The sequence below is a fragment of the Phocoena phocoena genome, chromosome 10 (assembly GCF_963924675.1).
Source record: "Phocoena phocoena chromosome 10, mPhoPho1.1, whole genome shotgun sequence".
In the NCBI taxonomy this organism is placed as follows: domain Eukaryota; kingdom Metazoa; phylum Chordata; class Mammalia; order Artiodactyla; family Phocoenidae; genus Phocoena; species Phocoena phocoena.
This window is the reverse complement of record NC_089228.1, coordinates 102,888,766-102,900,145: the sequence shown is the minus strand read 5'-3', so window position 1 is coordinate 102,900,145 and position 11,380 is coordinate 102,888,766.

Genomic DNA, 11,380 nt, shown 5'->3' with positions numbered 1-11,380 from the left:
AGCCTTGGGAGAGTGGCTTAACCTCTCTGTGTGCTAGACAACGTAGAGCTGCATTAACTGGATAGCCACTCACCACACTTAGCTAGTGAGTACCTGAAATACGGCCAATTCTGAACTGAGGTGTGCTGTGAGTGTGAAATATACACAAGAATCAAAAAGGGAGCAGCGGGCTTCCCTGGTGGCGCAGTGGTTGAGAGTCCGCCTGCCGATGTAGGGGACACGGGTTCGTGCCCCGGTCCGGGAGGATCCCACCTGCCGCAGAGCAGCTGGGCCCGTGAGCCATGGCCGCTGAGCCTGCGCGTCCGGAGCCTGTGCTCCGCAACGGGAGAGGCTGCAACAGTGAGAAGCCCGCGTACCGCAAAAAAAAAAAAAGGGAGCAGCACAGAGGAATGTAAAATATCTCAGCAATAATCTTTTTGTGTTAGTTACATGTTGAAATGATATTTTGGATATATTGGATTGCCTAAAATAAATTATTAGAATTAGTTTCCGCTCATTTCTTTTTGCGTTTTCATAGTGGTCATTAGAAAATGTAACGTTACCTCTGTGGCTTTCTGTGGGACAGTGGTAGAGAAAATCAGGACAGGCAGGACAGCTTTTGCCTCATTTTGCTAACATCTCCCATTATTCAGGAGTTGAGGAGTCCACCGAGAAAGCAGGAATGAGTTTTATGGCAGTGTCTCGTCAACTGCTAAACAAACAATAGACCGCATGTGCCTTACCTTAGCCAGAGGAGACAGACTCCACAGCAGGTCCAGCAGGAAAACGCCTGGACTTTGCCCCTCAGGGGGCTGGAGAGTAAAGTTGCTCGCCGCTGGGGACAGGCGCCTGGTTGCTGCCCACCTGCTGCGGGCGACACGGAGCAGATCACAGTGGAACCGCGTTCCTCCTCTGAGCCCCTGTGTGGTCCTTTTTCTGACCCCAAATGCATGGGGCTCTTCACACCACGACCAGCTCTCCAACACCCACTGGGTGTCCTGCAACTCAATTCAGTTCTGACACTGTCACCCGGGGTGAACGCAGACCCCACAAGACTGTCCTCACTTCAGGCTCAAACCACGAATGAGGTGCCCAGGCCACCACCCCCTTTTGTCCGGCCGACTACAAGCCTGGGGCTTCCTGTGACCCACCCCCCTCGGGTTTGATGATTCACTAGAATGACTCACAGAACCTGGAAAAGCACGTTACTTACATATATTGGTTTGTTACAAAGGGTACAATTCAGGAACAACCCAATGGAAGAGAGGCACAGGGCCACAGGTGGGGAGGGATGCAGAGCCCCCGCGCCTTCTGGGGGGGGCATGCCCCTCAGGCCCTCAGTGTGTTCACCAACCTGAAGCTCCCTGAACCCCACTTGTTGTATAGGCATGACTGCTGACATTGGCCATTGGTGATTAGAAATCTGCAGCCCCTCTCCCCTCCCCAGAGGCCAGAGCTGGGGCTGCAAGTGCCAACCCTCCAATCACCCGCTGGCTCCTCCGACTACCAGTCTCCGTCCGTCCCAAAGCTGCCCAGGGGCCACCAAGAGGCACCTCATTAACATAAGCTCAGGTTCAGTGGAAGGGCTTGTCGTGACTAACACACTCTCATCACTCCGGAAATTCCAGGGCTGGTGGGAGGTCTGCGCCTGGAAGCAGGGGCGAAGACCAAATACAGGTTCCTCTGCGCAGCCCCATGGAGGCAACACCTACCTGAGCCGGTGGCTTCCAAACCCGTTGGGCCACGGCCCGGACACAAGTCTCCCATCCTAACCAAGAACACAAACACGACGCACACAGATGCGCGTGTGTAGATGTTACTGTGAACAAAAGGTTCATACAGACTCCAGGAAATGACACTCACCCTGACTCTGTGCCGGGTACTCTGGTGGCTCCAGTTCAATTCAGTTCATTCCTGTTTCCTTCTGTGTCTCCTTCTGTTTTGTTTTGTTTGTTTGTTTTTCATGCCGCCTCCAACTCATGAAGTGGATTTCTCGTCGCACTAGTGTGTCTCAGGCCACAGTGTGAAAGACACTCAGTAGCCAAGCCTCTTTGCGTCTCCTCTCTGAGATGTTATAAAAAGGAGGGAGGCCTGAAAACACTCTCTGCGAAGCAGAGTTGCCTCCTGGACCAGCCAGTAGAGACACAAGCTTGCAGAGGAAGAGACAGAGCGCAGGGATCCTCAATCGTCCAGATGCAAAGAACGAACAGCAGGGGAAAGACTACGTCCTCTCAGACGGGTCTCCCTTCCAAGAAGTGCCCAACGCGGGGTTTTCAGGCAGTGACTTGTTTCGAGGACCCAGAGCGGTGCTCCAGGACCCTCTTATCCCCATACCTGGCCCCCCACCTCTGGTCATACCTCTGCCTTGAACCCTCTGACTTTCTCAAGAAGGCCGGCTTCCTGGAGTCTAGACGGCCTCACCACCAGACACCCAGAGCTGGCACGTGGACCGCTATAGAGATGTCCATCCAGAGATGGGGAGGCGGAAACAGGGTCCCACCCCAGCCCTGGAAAGGGATTCCGGCCAGAAGCAGCAAGTATGCTCCAGGGAGGGTGGCAAGGTCTTAGAGCCGTCCTCCCAGCCCTGTGAGTCTGCGACAGATGTTCTCCGTTATCCCAGAGAAGCACATGGCTTTTACACTCTTTCTTCCTCCCTGGGCTAGATTGTTGTGGCTCCGTCTCACTCCTCCTAATGGACCGTGTCTGACATCTGTGCAGTTCCTCAGTTGTGGGTGTATGGAGTGTGGAGAGCTTCAAGATGGGCAGGGACCAGCTATCCCACACGGGACAAAGAGAAACATTTATTTATATGCAATTTTGTAATATGCTCTTAAAATTTACCATTTTAAGAAGCATTTTCTTTTTGCTTCTTAAAGCATTTTGAAGCATTTCCCCCACGTTGTCTTCAAAAACACCCCACAAAATATTTTCATCTCCATTTATCCCTTTTCATGCTTTTAAAAAATATATGTATACTCCATATATGTCTTCAAAATGTACAGATTTAGAAGATGCAATTTTCAGTGTTCTAGATTTTTTGAATTGTTGTCTGCAGTAATGACAGGCCAAAGTAAAGAGAACACAGGCCTCACTTCTATTTTTCCACAATTGCTTTCAAGCTAGGCTTTCTCTCTACAGTGGCAGCATCTCCTATGCGTTCTTTGTGGTAATTTACATGTGCATTCGTATATCGTGGGAAAGACGCCTAGAATCTTTTCCTGTTTTTAAAAAGTTGAAAGTCTACTAACCTAAACACAGAATATTTTAGAAGATAGCAAAGCCTCTTTTCAAATCAAGTAACTGTGGGGTTAAGTTTCTCCCTCGGACCAATAGGACACGGTCTGTCACAGCACCGAACCGAGGCACTGCCTTCCAAACTTGCAAATGGAGGTTCTGGAACCCGCCTCCCTCCTAACTGTGAATCCTTCTGGACTCAACTGGTTTCATTTCAGTTTAGGGGTGGGAAGCAGGAGGAGGGAGAAAACTTTTTGAAAATTGTAAAACTGCCCCCTCTACCCTGCCCAGCTCATCCAACCACACCTCCTTTGCTTTTTCCAAGAGCCCATTAGAACCCCGGCCAAGACCTGGTCCCAGTCTACCTGCCAAGGACAGAGCCCTTCCCTGCTCAGAAACTGCATCCCTCATTTCCCCCTGTTGGTGACATAATAACCTGCCAACTTCTCCTTTATAACCTCCCTCCTTCTCTTCATCACTCCAGCCACCTTTAATGCCTCTAAATGCCTAGATGCCGGCTTTAGCCCGGCCTCTCCAACTCAAGGCTGCCTGCGAGAAAGAGGAAATAAGGACGCTAAGGTCCTCTGAGCCACATCCGGCTCCTGTCACACCAGCATGCCGCTCACACTGGACCTCTGGGTGGCCTTGAACGAGTGTGTTCAACAAGGCAGTCAGCGGGCTGCTTTGGGGCTGTTACCTGGGGAGCTAAGGGGACATAGGTCATTTCCTTCTGTGTTTCCATGGATGCCCAGGAACTGAGACCCGGGACTGCCTTGGAAAAAGCCAGTGCAAAGCAGTGTCCTCCCCAGAAAGGATGTTCTGATCTGATGGGACTGTCAGATGGAGACTTTCCTGTCTCCTGTCACCAGAGGGCCGGGCTGTGGGGTCAGTGCTGGGGCATTGAGATGAGAAGGGAATTAGCCAAGGCAGGCTGTTCTCAGGCAGTGGCAGGGGCCCCGAACCTCCACCTTGTGCACGCAGGACCCTGTCCGCTCGGAAGCAGGGGGACACGGAGGGGCTGTCCTGGCAGGGTTACCAGGAATTCCTCCCTGGGGAACAGGGACCCCAGGAGCCTGCGCTTTCCTCCTGATGTTGGCGGGCCTTTGCCATCTCCTGCAAGTCTCCACCACAGCTGCATCCCAGGGCTCCGCCAGCCGCCAGTCCGCGACCTTCAGGTTTCAGAAATGCAAATATTTAACCAATAGATTAGGGCATTGGTTTGGTTTGACACGTTAGTTTAGTTTTGTCTTTTTAGAGAAGTTAGGGTTTTCAAGACAGCACATTGCTAACCCTATCACCCACCTAAAGTCACGGATAAAATCTGCTGCTGTAGGGGATGAGGTGACAGAGTTCAAGGTAAACACTTTGATCTTCCAAACCCACTTCCACGTTTACACAGTCATTCCCTCCCTGGTGGATTAGATGGGTCATTCTGAGATGTGCTGCTGGGTAGAGATTCAACTCTCCTCCACCTCCGCCTTCACACCGAAACACCAAGACTAATCTCAATTTCTATGGTAAGTAGGTATTGCAAAAAGAATACGGAAGTGAGATCGAACTCTAAAAATGTTCTTCAGGACCAAAATGCGTGTTTGTAGGCTGTGTTTTTCCTTCTCGTTATATGTGATTTCACATCACAAGAATTTCTGCTGAAAGTCAGACCCAGTTCTGCCTTTGAAAGCAGCATCGACATGACAGTTTGTGGGAAGGTCTCTCACCTATGAGGCCAGATGATGGTTCTTAGACTTTGGGGACCGTGAGTCCCGAGAGCTCCTCAAAACTGCAAAGTTCAGCCCAACCCCTACCCAAGAGGTTCAGCTCAGTCGACCTCCAGGTGACTCTATTGCAAGTGAGTGGGGCCGGTCTTTGAGAAACACGGGCAAATACAAGCAAAAAATCTCTGCCTTGGCTCCGTGTTGACCTTGGGGAGGACAAGAAAGGTCTGGGGGTGAAGAAGTGAAAGCGGGGAGTATAGGCATCTCTGTAGGAAGTTGGGGAAGAGAAGAAATTGGACACTAGCCAGTGGCGGATGTGGGAGAGAAGGAAGACGTGTACCATTTTATCATTATTATTTTAATGAATATGGAAAGATTTAAGTGCATTTATGTGCTGAGAAGAACTGGCCAATAGTGAGGGAGAAGTTGATGATAACCCGAGAACGGGAGTGACCGATGGAGCAGGGCCCCAGATGAGGGAAGAAGGATTAAACCCAGCGCACCCCGCTGGACCACCAACCAGCCTTGCGGAGGAGGAAGGGAATTTACCCTTTGAGTCAGAGGCAATCTGAATAATAACTTGTTCAGATAAGAGAAAAGGGAAGGACGGTGTCAGCTAAAGTTTCTATAACAGTGTTGCCTGGTGCTTTGGCTTTACTTGAAGTTTTGAAACAGGAAAATAGGACTTAGAGAGAAAATGGACACCAAGGAAAGCTCTCATCAGAGCCCAGATGGTACTAGGCTTCCAGGAAGCAGTGGCCTCTAGATGCTCAGAAATAATGGCTCTGTCTTCTCACCAAAAGGGGACAATAGTAATCCCAACCACCCCTCCTGGCTACTGTCTGACCTTCTTATTAGAAACAGCCTGTAATGTCAGATTATCATTTACGTGTGGCCAATGACCCAATGATTCTCAGCGGATAATATCTCACAAAACACTAGGTAGTGTTACAGGGATTTAATGCAGTGTTTTTGATGTTTATTTTGCATTATGTAATGTTACAGGTATATGTTATTATATAAATGTACATTCTTATTCCATAAATTCAGAAAATACACACAAGCAGAGAGAGGGAAATAAGTCCCACTGCAGAAAGACGACCACTCTCAAGACTTGGTGCTGTGTTAACGAACCTCCAGGATGAACCCGCAATAATCCTTGTCTCCCAGTATCTGCACCCCTGTGTAGCCCCTCCCACACGGCATCAGGGCCGGCCCTGTGTGCCCAAGAGAATACGGTGAAGTGACAGCGTAGGCCTTCTGAGGCCAGGCCGTGAAAGACATTGCCGCTTCCACCTACAGCCCGGATTTCTCAACAGTGGCACCATGAACACTTTGGACCACATAATTCTTTATTGTGGGGGGATGTTCTGTGCATTATAAGATGTTTGGTAGCATCCCTAGCCTCTACCCATTAGATTCCAGTAGCACCTCCTACTCGGTTGTAAAAATCAGAAATGTCTCCAGACATTGCTGAATGTCCCTGGGGTGAGGGGGCAAAACGGCCCCCAGTTGAGGGCCATTGACCTAGACTCTTGCCCTGCCAGCTCTGGGGGGAACGGGTCACCAGGGGTTGTGAGAGCAGTACTGCAGAGGGGAGCACGTGCGGAGGAGCTGAGGCCCCACGGCCAACAGCCGGCACCATCTTGCCATCCACTGGGGGGAGCCACCTGGAGAGTGGTTGACTCAAGCCACCGGATGACTGTGGGCCTGGCCAAAAGCTGATGGCAAACCTCATGGGAGCCAGAGGTCTGTAGGAGAATTAACAATGCACGCACGGGTCTCAGTCCCTGGCTCAGCCTCGGGTCACCGAGTGAACTCAGGAGTAATGACACCCCATGAATTATGCTAATTCAGACTGATTGTACCTGGGTCTAACCTACCTCCACGGCTTATGGAGGACGTGAATATCCCTCACCGTTAAACACACCAGATCTATGTGTCGTTCCTAAACAGGTGAATGCACTGCTCCCGCAGGTAGGAAATCAAATGTGTGAGTCCCTGGACAGCGAATCTGAGGTCCCTGCCCTTGCCAGTCCCGTTGCTCTGGTTTGAAGATCTGTTTGCCCTGAGATTGTGGCAAGGTAGCTTGGGGGTTTTGTTTTTGTTGTGTGTTTTACGTACTATTATCATCTGACAACGAATTAAACCCCCTATGTTTCCCTCTTTTAGCTACAATGGGCTTGAAAGCGTTATTCAGCTTTAGTTTTTAATACAGTCAACAGAAATGTATCAATATTATTCCACCTTTTTCTATTGTCAACAGATATATATCATTCCATTTTTTACTACAGTCAATGAACATGTATATTATTCCATTAGCATAATTGTCTGCTGATTTTTAGAGTAACTAAATCCAGTTATCCAGTTCTAGAAATATCAATGTCCTAACAGTGATTTTCCTAGAAATTTATTAGGGGAGAGAAAACTGAAAACTAGGGAGCAAAGAACTGTAGATTCTTATTCCTTGGTTCGGTTCTAGAGATCTACCAGCCAACAGATCATGGAGTATTTATTTGAGGGAACAGAACGAAAAGGAAAGAAAGACGAATAAGAAAACCGCTTAGGCCCTAGAATGAGCCAGGCGCCATTTCTGCATATTATCTTTAACTCTTTCTCTGATATATAAATATTTAACATAGCTATAATCAAAGTGTACATAAACTTTATGTATTATTTTTTCCATAAGCTATTATATGGTTCTATGTTTCAAAATAGATCTTATAACTTTAATGGCAGTGTAATATTCCATGATCCTGAGGTACTGCCATTTACTAAGCTATTTCCATGTCGTTGGACATCTGGTTTGTATGAATCGCTCTTGTAACAAGATATGACTTCCAAGAAGATCTAGAACATTGTCGACAGTTGGCTTATGGGAGTGATTTTGAAATTACAGTACCTCAGTAAATAAAATGTAACTAAAGATTGCTCGCAAGTTGGTTGGAAACGTGGGTATTACATAAACAAACAGAAGGTAAGGTGAACTAAAGAGATACGCGAACTTCAATAAAATGACACAAATTAGATGTAGGTGAGAAGGAAAAGGCCAAATACACATAGAAACAAAATGGAGCCAGATACATAAATAAAGATATTTTAGTCACATTACTCCTCCACGTGTTAGAATGTTCATGGTCCAGGAGTTTCTCTACCTGAATCCATGATTCTATTTAATCTTGAAATACTGAGGGTGTTCTCCAGGTTTTATGTCCCTGTACAGCTAAATCCTTTCTCAGTTTCTAAGATTATTTTAAATCCGTATTCCTAGATTAAAGCAACAGTTTTAAAGTGAAAGGCAGGAGCGGAAAGTGGCGGAGTAAGGCATTTCCCTAGTTAGAGGAAAAGAAAATAGGGAATCTTGGGAGTGGCTTTGACTTGTGGGTTGTGGAGGTTTAGGAAGGTACCCTGAAGAGGAGTAGAGGAAAAAGGAAAGAATTATTAGTGTGTTTTTTTTTTTTTTTTTTCCGGTACACGGGCCTCTCACTGTTGTGGCCTCTCCCGTCGCGGAGCACAGGCTCCGGACGCGCAGGCTCAGCGGCCATGGCTCACGGGCCCAGCCGCTCCGCGGCATGTGGGATCTTCCCGGACCAGGGCATGAACCCGCGTCCCCTGCATTGGCAGGCGGACCCTCAACCGCTGCACCACCAGGGAAGCCCTGTAGTGTGTATTTTTATTAAGAGAGAGTGAAGGAGCTATACAGTGCTCTTGTATCAGACACTCTTGTGTCTTCACACTACATCTTAGGACTTTAGGGGCTGAAGTTGTCCTTTTAAAAGGACCAGATTCTCCCAGTTGAGCAATGGGGCAGATTCCAACTCCCTGGAAAGTTCTAGCAGTTGGAGTAACAAACTGGAAAATCCTTCACGTTGATTTGGCTCCGAGAGGAACCAATGTTTCTTTGTTCTTCTTCCCTCCCTCACTGGTCCAGCTGTGACTCTGCACCAACCTTGAAAATTCAACCAAACTCTTATACAACGAGGGGATCTGTCTGCTAGAAAATGGTCTCCGTAGATCACTTCTTTACTCTGAGACTCACAGTGGTGGCTCGTGCGATGGCACAAAACCCAAGGCCTAGTTCTGAGCAGGGCGATACCCTGGCATCCTCGGGCCTTGTCCGTGTCCCTTGTGGGGGGGGTGTCTATAGTAGAAAATGCACACTTACTCCTCAGGTTTTATCCGCTCTGTTTAACTGGCAGTTATCTTCAACCCCTGTGTTAAGGGAGATCAAACTCTGTCACACAAATGAATATACCTAATTACACACCAGTATCTACATAGTCACGTATCAGTAATTATTTGAGTAGGAGATCAATAGACTATTAGATTATAAAGGTTTCTAAGAGAAAATCGATTACATTTTCTCTTTATTTTTTTATTTATTTATTTTTTTTTTTTGCGGTACGCAGGCCTCTCACTGTTGTGGCCTCTCCCGTTGCGGAGCAACGCAGGCTCCGGACGCGCAGGCTCAGCGGCCATGGCTCACGGGCCCAGCCACTCCGCGGCATATGGGATCTTCCCGGACCGGGGCACGAACCCGTGTCCCCTGCATCGGCAGGCGGACTCCCAACCACTGCGCCACCAGGGAAGCCCCCATTTTCTCTTTATTAACATATACACCATGGTACTGTCATGATGACGAGTGAAAATTTGAGCTAATTTCTGTGATGCGCTTATGTGTTCTACACATATTTGTTGTGTTTTAGGCATGGAGGGGAAACAACAGGAAATAAGAGGACAAGGGCCCTGATCTCATGTGGAGCAGACATTCTGTTCAGGAAAATGGGTAATAAACAAATAGGCAGATATATTATCGAGATAATTACATATTTTTGCATTAAAACACCTTTAATAGAGATTTAACATGATTTCGTCTGGCCTTTTCAAAAACCCTGGAAGGTGGATAGAGAAGGCATTACCATATCCATTTTTAGTATTATTTTGAAGTAGTTTCCAATGCACAGAAAAGTAAGAATAGTACAAAGAATTACCTTCACCTAGATTTCCAAATTTTTAATATGGTTATCAATTATGTAATTAATTGTTAATAATCATTAATGTTACTGCATTGTTGCATCACCTTCTTTCTCTGATAGATGGATAGATGATAGATGGATAGACAGATGGATAGATAGATAGATAGATAGATGATAGATAGGGAGATAATAGATGGATGGATAGATGATGGATGGATAGAGGATAGATAGATGGATAGATAGATAGAGATATGTAGATTGATAGTCTTCCTGACCTCATGTCCCATCACCCCTAAATATTCTCCCTGGTACCTCCTAGCAACAAGTGCCCTCCCCTCCACTGCCACACATGAGTCTCCACGGCAGAAAGCCCACATAGCACAGCCATCCCACCTGCCGGCCTTGCCCACATCTCACCGGCTGGCTCAGCAGGCTCTCCTTCCCTTCCCCATGTAGGCTCCTACATGGAGCACACACTGCAGTGGGTCTTCGGCCCCACTAGGCTCTTTCCATCTGGACCAGTTCCCAGCCTTCCCGCCTCTAGGATCCTTGACTGTCTTCAAGGGCACAGGCCCCTCCACCAGCAGGAACACCACCGCAGAGGTGCTGTGTTCACAGTGTCCTCCTGTCCCAGCTGCCGTGCTGTGACCTTGATCACCGTCAGGCTGTGTCTGCCCCCTCCCTCCTTGCATCTGATTAATCATTTTGTGGGGAGATGGTCCAATATTTTGCCAATATCCTGTTTCTCATCACACCTCCACCCACCAGTGACACACACGTGTCAACCATTACTCTTATTGTTGCCCAGTTGTACTTATTTATTTCCATTGTTCCTTCTACACCTCTTGGTTGGCATTCTGCTATAAGAACAGCTTTCCCGGGCTTCCCTGGTGGCGCAGTGGTTGAGAGTCCGCCTGCCGGTGCGGGGGACACGGGTTCGTGCCCTGGTACGGGAGGATCCCACATGCCGTGGAGCGGCTGTGCCCGTGAACCACGGCCGCTGAGCCTGTGCGTCCGGAGCCTGTGCTCCGCAACGGGAGAGGCCACAACAGTGAGAGGCCCGCGTATCGCCACAAAAAAAAAAAAAAAAAGAAAAGAACAGCTTTCCCTTCTCTTCATGTGTTTATTTATTTACTTACTTATTTTTATCAGTATGGACTCACAGATTCCTATCTCATACAGTGGGTTGTAATCCGATTATTTCTTTTGATGCTTAAACTATTCTAAAAATCAGCCAGTGGGAGCCCCTTCAAGCTGGTTCTTGTGTCCTTTTGATACATTCCCATCGTTCTTGCGTGCTTCCTTATTTTTTGGCACGAAAAGATGTTTCAGGCTTATCTTGTAGTTTTCCTACCCCAGCCCTGGAAGCAGCCCTAGCTCCCACTAAGATCTGAGTGCCGGTGTGCCTGTTTCTACTGGGGTGTCATTGCTTCTAGGCCCTTCCAGCTGACAGAGGTTGGAAATATGTGTAGGTAT